The sequence below is a fragment of the Rhinoraja longicauda genome, chromosome 17 (assembly GCF_053455715.1).
Source record: "Rhinoraja longicauda isolate Sanriku21f chromosome 17, sRhiLon1.1, whole genome shotgun sequence".
NCBI classification, from domain to species: domain Eukaryota; kingdom Metazoa; phylum Chordata; class Chondrichthyes; order Rajiformes; family Arhynchobatidae; genus Rhinoraja; species Rhinoraja longicauda.
The window spans coordinates 11,316,945-11,332,131 of record NC_135969.1 but is presented as its reverse complement, the minus strand read 5'-3'; the positions used below and the strand labels follow the sequence as shown (position 1 = coordinate 11,332,131).

The 15,187-nt window shown below is 47.1% G+C and overlaps 1 protein-coding gene across 1 annotated transcript in view; it reads right to left on the bottom strand.

Annotated features, from left to right (window-relative positions):
* Positions 1 to 15,187, bottom strand: part of plxnb1b (plexin b1b) — a 239,646-nt gene that overhangs the window by 92,381 nt on the left and 132,078 nt on the right. The window contains exon 2 of the mRNA XM_078414681.1: positions 7,366 to 7,450. The gene's annotated coding sequence lies outside the window, so the exon portion shown is untranslated. The remainder of the gene's footprint in view (positions 1 to 7,365; positions 7,451 to 15,187) is intronic.

Here is a 15,187-nt window from a genome sequence, read left to right as displayed (position 1 = left end):
AGCTCTCTCTGCAGCTCGCCATCCTTCGCGACTCAGTAAAATTGCTCTCAAATAGCCGACTAGATTTATTCATTTTTGATGTGATCTCTGTGATCCAGATTTAACTTTGGGAAGACAATAATTCCTTCTGTGTAGGAAGGAATAGCAGATGCTGGTTTACACCAAAGATAGACACAAAATGCTGGAGTAACTCAGCGGGACAGGGAACAGCTCTGGATAGAAGGAATGGGTGACGCTTTGGGTCGAGACCCTTCTTCAGGCCGAGCGTCAGGGGAGAGGGAGTTAAGGAGATAAGGAAGTCTAGGAGATCCTTCTGGTCCCACTCTCTGAATAGAAAGAATGAAATGCACTGGGATCTGGCAAATAAATCTTGTATGCAGGAGAAAAAAACAGTTTTTAAGGTACTCGTCTGAAGAAGGGTCTCGACCCGAAACGTCGCCCATTCCTTCTCTCTTGAGATGCTGCCTGACCTGCTGAGTTACTCCAGCATTTTGTGAATAAATACCTTCGATTTGTACCAGCATCTGCAGTTATTTTCTTATATTTTTTAAGTTATATTTTTATTTCATAGGCCCATTGATTCATGTATCCACCACCCTTATGATGTCTGGGCCTATCCGAGACACATAAATTCACAGATTTAGTTTAGTTTGGAGATACAGCGTAGAAGGATGTCCTTTGGCCCACCGAGTCCATGCCGATCAACAATTACCCCATACGCTAGTTCTATCCTACACTATAGGGACAATTTACAGAAGCCAATTAACCTGCAACCCTCACAAACTTTGAGAGGAAACCAGAGCACCCGGAGAAAACTCATGCAGGTCACATGGAGAACACACAAACTCCGCACAGACAGCACTCATAGTCAGGATCAAATCCAGGTTTCTGGCGCTGTAAGGCAGCAACTCTACTGCTGCGCCACCTTATCATGGTGGCTTTGATAAGCTCAAGGCCACCTTGACCAGATGTGCCACCCTTATCTTGTCCGGGCCTATCCGAGACTCGAACATTCACTGATAAGAGTGAGCAGGCCACATTATTGTAATCATGTGTCATCCTTTCACCTCAGTTCAGGTGAAAATAATAAACTATAACTAATTGCCAAGAGTGTCATGTTACTGCTTTTCTACTGAAGTTAGGATGGGCAAAGAATATTTGCTTTGCCAGCGATTTCTCAACTTCCTCCGACTTAACAAAATCTCACAAAGTGGCTAAGTGTTTCGCAGATCCAGGTACAAGCAAGTTGCTCAGTGACACACCTTGCCCACACAGCCAAGAGGGTTGAGACTTTTATCCCCAGCAGCACTTCTTCCCCTCCCCACTCCCCACCCCCCCCCCCCCCCCCCCAACCATCAATTGGACATTTCTGGGCAGAAAACCAAAGTTACAAACTTCAACTTGCCAGCATTTTCATTGCTTGCAGAAGCATAAGTGCCATCTCACCATGCAGTCTGTATTATGAACAGGTTGAGCCCCACAGCGCAGTAACCCCGGGTGACGCTTGGAAAATGCAGCTAGCGAGCTACCCATGGGGAGAAGGCCTCCCGGCGATAAACACTAAACACTGGAGTAACCCTGCAGGTCAGGCAGCATCTCTGGAGAAAAGGAATGGGTGACGTTTCAGAGTGCGAGTCTGGGGAGAGGGAAATTAGAGGTATGAAAAGGTACAAAGAACAAATGAATGAAAGGTCTGAAAAGAACAAATCAAAGCCAGCAACGACGATCAAGGAAAGGTGGAGCCCACAAAGGCCCATTGTTGGCTGTGGAGAAGGTGATAACGAGTGGATAAAAACTGAAAATAAGCGGGACGGCAGTGAAACTAGTGGGACGACTAGGGTGGGGGAGGGACAGAGAGAGAGAGATTGCAAGGGTTACTGGAAATTAGAGAAATTAATATTCATATTGCTGGGTTGGAAGCTGCCCAAGCGAAATGTGAGCTGCTGTTCCTCCAGTTTGCATTTGGCCTCACTCTGACTGTGGAGGAGGCCCAGGACAGAGTTACTCAGCATTTTGTGTCTATCGTGATAAACCAGCATCTGCAATTCCTTCCTGCACATTTTGGTCTCCCGGTGATCAGCCATGATCGCAATGAATGGCGGTGCTGGCTCGAAGGGCTGAATGGCCTACTCCTGCACCTATTGTCTATTGTCTATTGTCTATTGTCTATAGGGAGGCCACAGATTCCACCCCCTGCTCGCCCCTGAAGGGCAGGAATCGGAGAGGGGGATGCAGGAAGACGGCGGCGGACAACGAACGAAAGGCTAGAAGAACCTTCCATGTACGTTGGTGCAAGGTGCGTTGCGGGAGGCGCTGGAGAGGACCATGCACGGAGAGGGACGACTGTTCACGGGACGACTGAAATGGAGGTGACGGCTGCAACAGGCCTTTGTGGGACAGGAAAATGGTTCCAAAATGGCGACTCTTGCATCCAGACAGTGGGCTGTTCCGTACATTCTGGACTTTACTTCATTCACTCCCCCCCCATTAAACACTCTTCTCTTGATAGTTAATGTCTTAGTTAGAGACCCTGCATGGGTCGATGAAACCTTTGCCTCTACAGATGCTGCTTGACCTGCTGAGTTTCATCAGCAGTTGGCATATTTTGCATTTTTTAAAAAAAGATTATCTTCATCACGATACTGGCTTTCCCTGCAATTATTTGGATTCCGGTAACCAGTGGTTTAGTTTTAAGATACCGCGTGGAAACAGGCCCTCCGGCCCAGCGGGCCCGCGCCGACCATCGATCCCCACACACTAACACTATCCTACACACACTGTGGACAATTTACATTTATACCAAGCCAATTAACCTACAGACCTGTACATCTTTGGAGTGTGGGACGAAACCAAAGAGCTCGGAGAAAACGCATGCAGGTCACGGGGAGAACGTACAAACTCCATACAGACAGCACCCGTAGTCGGGATCGAACCTGTGTCTCTGGCTCTGAAAGCGCTGTAAGGCAGCAACTCTACCGCTGCACCACCGTGCCACCTTGCTGAGTCTTGCTGATCTTTATGCAAGAAAGTATTTCACTGTACCTTGGTGCATGCGAAAATAATGAAACCATTGAACCATTGAACATTGAACCGTTACTGCAATACAAATACGATAATAACTAAAAATCACGTTGCTGTTTGATCTCGATCCTTCTCTCCGATTTTTACAAGGTTTTTGTAACCCAATAAATTACCTTTGTTCCTTTCTTACTCCATCTACCACAGACTGCAAAAGGTTGGCTCAGTTACAGACAATAACTTTGCAAATCGTTTGCCTTGAGGATTTGACGCCAGTCCCCCAAACAAAGGAATCGCGCAGGAATGAGCCGGGACCAGCGGCGAGGTTTCACCCAGCATCCTGTGTTTTGTACAGCACCTGCATTGTGGTAACAAAGCCAACAGACACTTGCCAGGGCAATCGGGCGATTTTATCTTGAAGGTAGCTCATTCAGGAATGAGATCTTTGAGGTATGAACAGCACAGTTGTGTACTTTCTCAGGTAAAAGCCCCCCTCGAGTATTTGTATCGTGAGCTTCCGAAAGAGTGAACATCAGGCCCAAATTTGCCAGCATCTGCCCTAGAATCGAGGTCCCCCAATTCAAAATGGAGGCACAACAAACTGTAGATGCCCTGCTCCCACTTCTTCAGAGATACAGTGTGGAAACAGGCCCTTCGGCCCACTGAGTCCATGCCGACCAGCAGTCACCCATACACTAGTTCTATCCTGCACACTAGAGACAATTTACAGAAGCCAATTAACCTACAAACCTGCAGGTCTTCTCGAATATGGGAGGAAATGGGAGCACCTGGTGAAAACCCACAGTCATAGAACATAGAAACACTGTGCAGACAGCACCCGTAGTCAGGGTCGATCCTGGCCACAGGAGCTGTAGGGCAGCAACACTACCACTGCGCCACCCAAGCCTACGGCACCTGCTATTCCCAGACAGTCTCCCATCCAAGTACTAACCAGGCCCACGACTGCTGAGCTTCCGAGAGCAGGTTATTTTAAGGTTGGTATGGCCATGCTCTTTCATACACTCCCATCTTTGGTGTCCTTCATTTTCCTTTTACTCCAGCTTAGAGTAATAGAGTCAATAGCACAGAAACATGAATCTCTCAATCTCTCTCAATCTCTCTCAATCTCTCTCAATCTCTCTCAATCTCTCTCAATCTCTCTCTCTCTCTCAATCTCTCTCTCTCTCAATCTCTCTCTCTCTGTCATCTCTCTGTCATCTCTCTCTCTCTCTCTCTCTCTCTCTCTCTCTCTCTCTCTCTCTCTCTCTCTCTCTCTCTCTCTCTCTCTCTCTCTCTCTCTCTCGTGTGTTTTTCTATAAATCCCTTTGCAATAGAGGTAAAGATGCTCTATCTGCATACTGTGTGAACGGACACAAAGTGGTGGAGTAACTCAGCGGGTCAGCATATCTGAAGAACATTGATAGGTGATGTTTCAGGTCAGGACCCTTCTGACTAACTGAGTCATCTGTGTAGAAGAATATCCAGGTCCCTCCATTTAAAAAATATTTTCGTTTAGAGATACAGCGAGGAAACAGGCCCTTCGACCCACCGGGTCTGTACCGACCAGCGATCCTCGCATATTAACACTACCCGACACACACTAGGGACAATTTTTTTTACATTTACCAAGCCAATTAACCTACATACCTGTACGTCTTTGGAGTGTGGGAGGAAACCAAAGATCTCAGAGAAAACCCACGCAAGTCACGGGGAGAACGTACAAACTCCGTACAGACAGCACCCATAGTCAGGATCGAACCCGGGTCTCCGGCGCTGCATTCGCTATAAGGCAGCAACTCTACCGCTGCGCCACCGAGCCGCAGTATTTTATTTTAACCCAAGTGCATGAGGCTTAGAGTCATAAAAGCTCAAACAGGTCACAAACAGAAGCCTCTGCGCCCATAATGGAGAGTCTGGATGCAGCAGTAGCTGTCCCAGAAGGACTCCAGCAATACTTTGTGACCTGGTCACCACACCCTCGAGGCAACAACCTCCGCAGGAAGGCCTGGGTTCAACTGAACAGGCTACGAACTGGTGCTGGCCGTTTCGCAGCCAACATGAAAAGATGGGGCATTGCAGACACCGACCTCTGTCCTTGTGGTCAAGTACAGACCAACAAACATGTCCTTAGGGAATGTTCTGTGACAGGACCTCCCTGCCCACTATTCCAACTTGATAACCTCCAATTAGAGACTTACCTCACCAATTACCACTTTTGATTGTTGTAGTTGGCATACGAAAGAAGAAGGTCCTTATTCCAAGTTGACCAGGAAACACAATCTAAAATAGTCCTATTTGCCTGCGTTTAGCCCATATCCCTCTTAAACCCATCCATGTACCTGTCCAAATGTCTTTAAATGTTGTTATTTACCTGCCTCAACTACCTCCTCTGGCAATTCATTCTGAATAACCATCATCCTCTGTGTGAAAAAGTTGCCCCTTGGGTTCCGTATAAATCTTTCTCCTCTTACCCAGAGCATGGCCTGGGCACGTTTATGCAGAGCACTGCGCATTCACCGTATCAGTTTCCTTCGTGATTTTATACACCGACACAAGATTACCCTTCAACCTCCTGTGCTCCAAGTCCTCGCCTGCCCAATCTCTCCTCATATGTATCAGGACAGGCCAAAACAGATGTGGGTCTACCACATGTACTACATCCAGGAAGACAGTTGAACAGCCATGTAGAAGAATGAAAACCCTGTATTTACTTGCTGCCTTTCACAGACTCAAAACTCTAATGTCAATAAAGTTCTTCTAAATTCTGAGGAAGTTCTGAAGGCGGCCCCCAACCCGAATCGTCACCAGAGTCTGATGAATGGTCCTGACCTGAAACATCACCCATCCATGATCTCCAGAGATGCTGCCTGACCTGCTGAGTTACTCCAGCACTGTGTCTTTTTTTGTTAACTGACATCTACAGTTCCTTGTTTCTACAAGTTGTTCTGAAGCCTAGTCATTGTGGTTATTTTTATTATTATTTTTTTTTTTAGAGATACAGCGTGGAAACAGGCCCTTCGGCCCATCGAGTCCGCGCCGCCCAACGATCCCCGCACACTAACACTATCCTACACACACTAGGGACAATTGTTTTACATTTACCCAGCCAATTAACCTACACACCTGTACGTCTTTGGAGTGTGGGAGGAAACCGAAGATCTGGGAGAAAACCCACGCAGGTCAAGGGGAGAACGTACAAACTCCATCCAGACGGCGCCGGTAGTCAGGATCGAACCCGAGTCTCCGGCGCTGCATTCGCTGTAAGGCAGCAACTCTACCGCTGCGCCACCGTGCCGCCGTTATGCAGGGAAATGTCATGCCCTGAACTTTACCCGCCGTCTATTTGGATGGATACGAAAAAAATCTCTTCGCAACGGTGAAGGTACAGGAGCTTTCTGCCAGTGGCATGGCCAGCGTTTATCCCTCAAACATCGCAATCGCAATCAGAAGCAGCTTCACCGATTGCTTCTCTCACCTGAAGCTTGTGTGAACTGCACTTGGCCTGGCACTTTCCAGGGCCTGCTGGATGAACACCAACTTTCCACACACTATTGTATTTGCCGTCTCACTGAGCTGCAGCCAGAAACAGTTCGATGGCTGTGGAAAAAAACCCCCACAGAGCAACAGGGGCAAACTTCCAAGGTGTCTCAATTCACCCTTTGTGTGCGCATGTGCCTGTGTCTGAGTCTTTCTGCTCAAATACATTAAGCCCTTACAGGGAACATGTTAAGGTTTGACAGAATCATTATGAAGCAATGGTCAAGAAAGCACACCAACGCCCTTACTTCCTTAGAAGACTCAGGAAGTTCGACATCTGCCCAACAACCCTCATCAACTTCTACAGATGCGCCGAAGAAAACATCTTACTTTGAAGCATCACAGCATGGTTTGGGATCAGCCCCATCCAAGACCACAAGAGAGGTCTTGCAGAGAGTTGTGGCTGCAGTCCAGTCCATCACGCCAACCAACCTCCCTTCCATTGACTCCATCTACATCACGGTGCCTTGGCAAGGCCACCAGCATAATCAAGGATGAGTCCCATCAGGCAACAGACAGAAGTTTGAAAAGACGTACCTCCAGTTTCAGAGACAGTTTCTTCCCGGCTATTATCAGGTAACTGAACCATCCTCTCTCATATAAACTAGAGAACGGTCCTGACCCCCCCATCCACACCATTGCATTCCCACAGCAGTAACACCAAGTGATTTAGCCGTGTTAACTCTGGATGGTAACAGTAATGCCAACCTCTGATTACATCGTCACTTCATGTCTGGTAACCAGTAATGTCCACCTTAGTCTTCCCCATTTCATTCACTCCCCCCCCATTTATCCTTAGAAAAAGCTTACCATTGGTCTCTTCCTGGCTTCCGGACAGATGCATCACCCCTGCACTGCCGGCCCCATCATTAGTGCTGTCCCCACACACATCGATCTGTAACCAAGAAAAAAAAGACAATGATATGGAGCTCTCCTGCAACCTCAATGTGGAAAAACATTTCTTTTTTTCTCTCAAAAATTTTAAAAGCAAAATACTGCAAATGCTGGACATCTGAAATAAAACAGACTTCCATATTTAATTTTGCCTCCTGGCCTTTTCTTTTCTTCCCCCCCAACCATTCCCATTACAAGGGTTGACGTTTGTTGACCACATTAATCAGTTGTTCTCTCCCACCAAGCACGTGTGGCCTTGGAAGGAGAGTGTCAGGGGTTTATTCCGCGTCAGCTCAAACTCAGTCCGTTGCCAGCAATGCCACATCTAGATCAGAAAGTTTCAGGTTTAGTTTAATATATAGTTTAGAGATACAGTGTGGAAACAGGCCCTTCAGCCCACCGAGTCCGCGCCGGCCAGCAATCCCCTCCACACTAACATTATCTTGCACACTCGGGACAATTTACAGTCTTTATCGAAGCCAATTAACCTACAAACTTGCACGTCTTTGGAGTGTGGGAGGAAACCGGAGCACCCGAAGAAAACCCATGGGGAGAACGTACAAACTCCAAACAGACAGCACCCGTAATCAGGATGGAACCCGGGTCCCTGGCGCTGCAAGGCAGCAACTCTGACGCTGCGCAACCATGTGCTGCCTTTTTAATTCAGCTGAGATTTTTGTTGCTCCAGCAGGCAGGCCGGTCGGTGACAATAACCACATGAACTTCAGAAACAAGGAACTGCAGAAGCTGGCTTATGCAAAAGGACACAAAGTGCCGGAGTGACTAAGTAGGTCAAGCAGCATCTCCGGAGAACATGGATAGGTGACGTTTTGTGTCGGGACCCTTCTTCAGGCAGACAATACAGTTGTTTTGTGCCATTGATTCAATCACATCTGCACAAACTTTGGGCGGTCACGGTGGCGCAGCGGTAGAGTTGCTGCCTTACAGCGAATGCAGCGCCGGAGACCCAGGTTCGATCCCGGCTAAGGGTGCTGTCTGTACGGAGTTTGTACGTTCTCCCCGTGATCTTCAGTTTCCTCCCACTCTCCAAAGATGTACAGGTATGTAGGCTAATCAGCTTGGCAAATGTAAAAGTTGTCCCTAGTGGGTGTAGGATAGTGTTAATATGCGGGAATCGCTGGTCAGTGTGGACCAGGTGGGCCGAAGGGCCTGTTTCCGCGCTGTATCTCTAAACTAAACTAAGCTTCTAGGTTGGCATTTGGCTGCACAACTGAAGAATTGACCATGCTTGCAACTTTTGGCTGAGATTTTATATTTAGCCCTTGTCTTTTCTCTCGGGAGATCCCATGGGACATTGCCGATACCACTGGTGTATTGTCCAGTATTTTTTACTCAGCCAACTCTACCAGAAGCAGATAAGGATTCATTATCACAATACCTGTTGTGGGACATTGCGGTGCACAAACTAGCTGCTGTTCTCCCTACACTATCACGGGATTCAGTTTGGTTCATATCAAATATCAACTGTCTTTTGTCCCCAAACTGCTTCAAGGAAACCTACGTTATTGTAGTACCCGAGAAAAATGAAGTGACCTGTCTTATTGACTCCCGCCAGGAGCCCCAACTTCAAACATAGTGAAGATAGACACAAAATGCTGGGTCTTCAGACTGAAGATGAGTCTCGACCAAAAACGTCACCCATTCCTTCTCTCCAGAGATGTTGCCTGTCGAGCTCGGTTACTCGAGCATTTTGTGTCTATCTTTGGTGTAAACCAGCATCTGCAGCTCCGTGATTTTGCAGATAGTGAAGATGGTTGTGAAAGATTGCAGCAGGATCTGGATCGATTGGCCAGGTGGGCAGAGGAATGGTTGATGGAATTTAATACAGAAAAGTGTGAGTGGTTGCATTTTGGGACGTTGAACAAGGGCATGGCCTACACAGTAAACGGTAGGCCTCTGGGTAGTGTTGTAGAGCAGAGGGATCTAGGAGTACAGATGCATGGCTCCTTGAAGGTCGAGTCACAGGTAGATAAGGTGGTCAAAAAGGCTTTCGGCACTTCATCAGTCAGAGTATTGAGTATAAAAGTTGGGAGGTCATGTTGCAGTTGTATAAGACATTGGTGAGTCCGCATTTAGAATATTGGGCACCATGTCATGGGAAAGATATTGTCAAGCTTAAAAGGGTTCAGAAAAGATTTACGAGGATGTTGACAGGACTAGAGGACGTGAGCTATAGGGAGAGGTTGAATAGGCTGCGTCTCTATTCCATGGAGCATAGGAGGATGAGGGGGGATCTTATAGAGGTACACAAAATCATGAGAGGAATAGATTGGATAGATGCACAGAGTATTTTGCCCAGAGTAGGGGGAATCGAGGACCAGAGGACATAGGTTCAAGGTGAATGGGAAAAGATTTAATAGGAATCTGAGGGGTAACTTTTTCACACAAAAGGTGGTGGGTGTATGGAACAAGCTGCCAGAGGAGGTAGTTGAGGCTGGGACTATCCCATCGTTTAAGAAACAGTTAGACAGGTACATGGATAGGACAAGTTTGGAGGGATATGCACCAAGCACAGGCAAGTGGGACAAGTGTAGCTGGAACATTGTTGGCCGGTGTGCGCAAGTTGGGCCAAGGGGCCTGTTTCCACGCTGTATCACTCTACGACTCTACACATCGATCATAATGAAGTGCTGTGAAAGACAGGCAAGAGCCCACAATGGCACCAGTCTTGGAGATAAATCAGACCCCCTGCATTTTGCATACCAGGATAAATAATCTATGGAGGACACCATCTGTCTTGCCATACATTCAGCTCGAGTTCACCATGACAATCAAAACACCAATGCCAAGCCACCATTCGCTGACTACAACGTAGACCGCATCATCAAGATACTGAATAAGACCATCCCTCAACCTCTGGGCCTTGCAGCCTCCACCTGCTGGAGTTCTGGACTTCCTTCACCATTAGACCTCCATCGATGAGAATTGGCTAGAATTCCTCCATCTTGACGCTCACCACTGGTGCCCCTCAGGGTCATGTGCTCAGTCCCTTACTCTGCTCCCTGTACAGCCATGACAGTGCAGAAGCACAGCTGCAACTCAATCGTTAAGTTCACCGAAGATACCACTGTTGTTGGCCAGTTCGACAACAATGATGAGAGAAAGTACAGGAAAGAAGTTGGGAACCTTGTGTCATGGTGTCATGACGGAACCTAGCCTATAACATCGGACAAATGTGTTAGCTGTTGACCTAAAGAAACAAGGGGTTGAACATAACTCTGTCCTTAACGACAGAGCTGCTATTGATGTGGGTGACCGTTTAAAGTTCCTTGGCATTCATATCATCAGCAACCTTACCTGGTCCCTTTACACTGTTGCGCTGATCAAGAAAGCACATTGGCAGTATTCACTTTCTCAGGCATTGGCGAAGATTCGGCATGTCCACAAGGATTCTCTCAAAGCTCCGCAGATGTGCAATAGAACGTATTCTGATAGGATGCGTCTCAGCTCGGTAATGACAACTGCTCCGTTCTTGATCGCCTGAACCTTCAGAGTTCCTTTTAAAGTTTTTAGCTTCAGAGATACAGCGCGGAAACAGGCCCTTCGGCCCACCCAGTCCGCGCCAACCAGCGATCCCCGCACATTAACACTATCCTACACACACGAGGGACAATTTACAATTGTACCAATCCAATTAACCTACAGACCCGTACGTCTTTGGAGTGTGGGAGGAAAGCAAAGATCTCGGAGAAAACCCACGTGGTCACGGGGAGAACGGACAAACTCCAATCAGACAGCTCCCGTAGCTGGGATTGAACCAGAGACTCCGGCGCTGCAAGGCAGCAACTCTGCCGGCCTTGGAGTGGTGGACACAGCCCAGTCCATCACTGCATCGTCACTTCCTTCCATCCTGTGCATCTTCACGGTGCGGGGCATCAGGAAGGCTGGAAGCACTGTCAAGATTGGCTGCCACCCCAGCCATTCCTCTCTCTCCCTCTCTTCTATTTCCGATAGAAGGTACAGGAGCTTGAAAACTTGGGTGGCCAGACTCGAGAATAATTTTTTTCCTCTCATTTATTCCTCATGATTTTGTACGCCTCCATACGATCACCCCTCATCCTCCTGCGCTCCAAGGAATAAAGTCCCAGCCTGCTCAGCCTCTCCCTCTAGCTCAGGCCCCCAAGTCCTGGCGACTTCCTCGTACATCTTCTCTGCACCCTTTCCAGTTTGAAAACATCAATTTTTGTGGCTGTGTTACGACAAGACAATTTCATCTGTTCCTCTTTGCTTTGGTTTGTCATCTGGTGCCAATATTAATTTCTTAAGTTCATAAGTTCTAGGAGAAGAAATAGGCCATTCGGCCCATCAAGTCTACTCCAACATTCACTCAAGGCTGATCTATCTTTCCCTCTCAACTCCATTCTCCTGCCTTCGCCCCATAACCCCCGACACCCTTACTAATCAAGAAACTGTCCATCTCCGCCTTATAATATCCATTGCCTTGGGCTCCACAGCCTCCTGTAACTGAGCTCTCAATCAGTAAGATATCACTCTCTTGCACACTCATGTTTAGACTGAGAGGCATCTGGCATTGTTTCTCAGGCATTGGTGACAGCGTATGTTTAAACATTGGCATCAATTCAGTCGAGTCTTCCGTACCTCAGGACAGTCTCACATTGTTTATCAAGGCAGCTCCATTAAATCAAACAACAACTGCTGGAGGGCGAAGATGCAGCAAGCTTCAAATGTGCACACTAACCGCTTAAAAGACACAGATTGGAATCAGGCTCTTTGGTCCACTGAGTCAACGCCAACCATTGATATTTCTTCCCCCCCCCCCCCCCCCCCCCCATGCTATTAAATAAATTTGGAATAAAATGCCCAGTTTAGAAAAACAGAATAGAATCAGGCCCTTTGGCCCAACGAGTTCATACCAACCAGTCATCCATCACCCATTCACACCAGTTCTATGCTATCCCACTTATGCATTCACTGTTTACAATTTACAGGGTCCAATTAACTGACAAACCCACACTCTTGGGGCAAAGTCCATCTTGCCTGCAAAAATTGCCTAGAAAGTCCATCTTGCCTGCAAAATTGCACGTCTTTGGGATGTGGGAGGAAACCGGAGCACCCAGAGGAAACACATGCAGTCACGGGGGGGATGTGGAAACTCCACACTGACAGCACCCAAGGTCAGGATCGAACCCAGGTCTCTGTGCTGAGGCAGCTGCTCTACCCGCTGTGCCTCTGTGGCCCCACCCTTCCCTCTTCTATTGTCTATTGTCTATTGTCTTCTCTCACATCCCCAACATCCCAGCTTGCTAAAGCTTAGTCGAGTCAGTCACATGAATGGGCCAGGAGTCACATACAGCCCTCTCAGGGTGAAGGGAACAGATCACCTTCCTTGAATCAGGTAAGCTTTTATTTCTTTAAAAACCAAAGAACTGCAGATGCTGGTTAATAACAAACATAGACACAAACATAGACATCGCAGGTCAGGCAAAATCGCTAGAGTAAAAGGATGGGTGACGTTTTGGGTCTTCAGACAGAAGTACAAGTGAAGGGTCCCGACCCAAAAGGCCACCCATCCTTTTTCTCCAGAGATGTTTGTTGCCTGACCCGCTGAGTTACACCAGAACTTTGTGTCCAAGCTTTTATTGAATCGAGCCCTCTAGCAAGCTGGGATATTCGGGGCCAGCAATAAACATGGTCCTTGCCAGAGATACCCATATTCTTCAAACAAATTATGAAAATAAGAAAAAAATAGATATCATGGCTTCCTTGACAGATCAGGGTCAGCGTTGTGGGTGTGGATAAAAAGCTTCATTTTATTTTTGCAAGGTTGCAATGGTAAAAATCTTCACGACTAAAACACTGCACAGCCAACCTTAGTAGAAATTTTAGCAATTCTACTGCACAAGCAAAAAAAATCCTCACTTACTTGGGCTTCACAGCCGCGAGCCAACAAGAGGCTCCTTATTGATCACCCAACAGACAGCCTTTCAATTAAAACTGGAAAACAAATAGCAGCCTGAGACCCCATCTCTCAGTCAGTGAGTAACCCAAGCAGCTGATCAAATATTTGTCAAAACCCCGGACTTCCACAGCCGCCCATCAGACTTGGCACGGTTTGGCCCAGAGCTGGTTTTCATTCACACACCGGACTGTTGTCCATTCATCCTCAGTGGGACCAGTGTGTGCTGTTAGCTTGTCAGGAAATCCTGACAGAGCCCCACATTCATCTTCTGGGTGGGACCAGCTACAACGCTCCACTAAATATCGGCTTTGTACTTTCAACAAGACCTCTTCAACTTTATCAAGGCAGAGCTTCCAAATGGCCAAATCCCTGGGCTAATTATTTTATTAAGAATAAGGAGTAGGCCATTTAGGGCTGAGATGAGGAAAAACCTTTTCACCCAGAAAGTTGTGAATCTGCGGAATTCTCTGCCACAGAAGGCAGTGGAGGCCAATTCACTGGATGTTTTCAAGAGAGAGTTAGATATAGCTCTTAGGGCTAATCAAGGGATTATGGGGGAGAAAGCAGGAACGGGGTACTGATTTTGGATGATCAACCATGATCATATTGAATGGTGGTGCTGGCTCAAAGGGCCAAATGGCCTACTCCTGCACCTATTTTCTATGTTTCTAACCCTTTATACAAGTCAAAACCAAGCCTGGTTTTCCTACTGTGCACAGCATGGTACAAAGGTTATGCTGCCTGTTCTGTTGAGTTACTCCAGCGTTTTGGTCTATCTTTGGTTTAAACCAGCATCTGCAGTTCCTTCCAACACAGGGTTATAAAGCGCCAACTTAAGACACCAGGTTGTATTGACTGGGCTGAAATTCTCAGTCATGCAGTGTGGAACCAGGCTCTTCGGCCCAACTTGCCCATGCTGACCAAGGCGTCCCATCTAAGCTAGACCCACTTTCCCACGTTTGGCCCATATCCCTCTGTACCTTTGCTTCCATAGATACTGCTGGATTAAAAAATATATATATGGTCATGAACAATCAATATTTGTTGAGGTAAGTGCTTCAAAGGTGAAGACAATTAAAGCTGTTGAATGGAAAGCTATTCCCTTAGTAAAGGAGGAGATCAATTCAAACACAAAAAATACCTTTGAAATTAAAACTTTGCCAGGACTTCCAAGTGGAGCACTTCCTCACAGAAATCTTCTGCCAAGATTACTGGGCCTGCTGGGAATTATTGGGCGTGCATCGAATGAGAATTTCAGAAAGAGATCGATGAGACTTGCTCTGAGCCAGGGCATGAAGGAGTTGAGAACATCTTCAGGGCTCATGGAGTTACGTTACAAGACTGAATGAATGGGGCTGCAGACTCACTGTTAGGATGGCCTCTCCCTATTCCCAGGACAAGTCCAACCACAGAACACCAACTACATTGCACAGAGCCACGATGTACAGCCAAACAATTCGTTTGGCAATACAATTATTTCAGAGATTGGAGCAAAAAGATAACAAACTGCTGGAGAAACTCAGCAGGTCAGTGTCTTACAGCACGGAAACAAGCCCTTCAGCCCAACTCGTCCATGCTGACCAAGGCACCCCATCTAAGCTAGAGCAATTTGCCTGCGTTTGGCCCATATATCCCTCTAAACCTTTCCTATCCAGCAGCATCTACACTATTATTGTTTGTTTGTTGCACTTACTAGACTTGCACGGGAGTGCAGGTTTGTTGTGCTTACACTTCACGGAAAGCACGGTGAGAGTCATGTTTTATCATTTCTTCAGTGTTTTTAACACCATCCGGCCT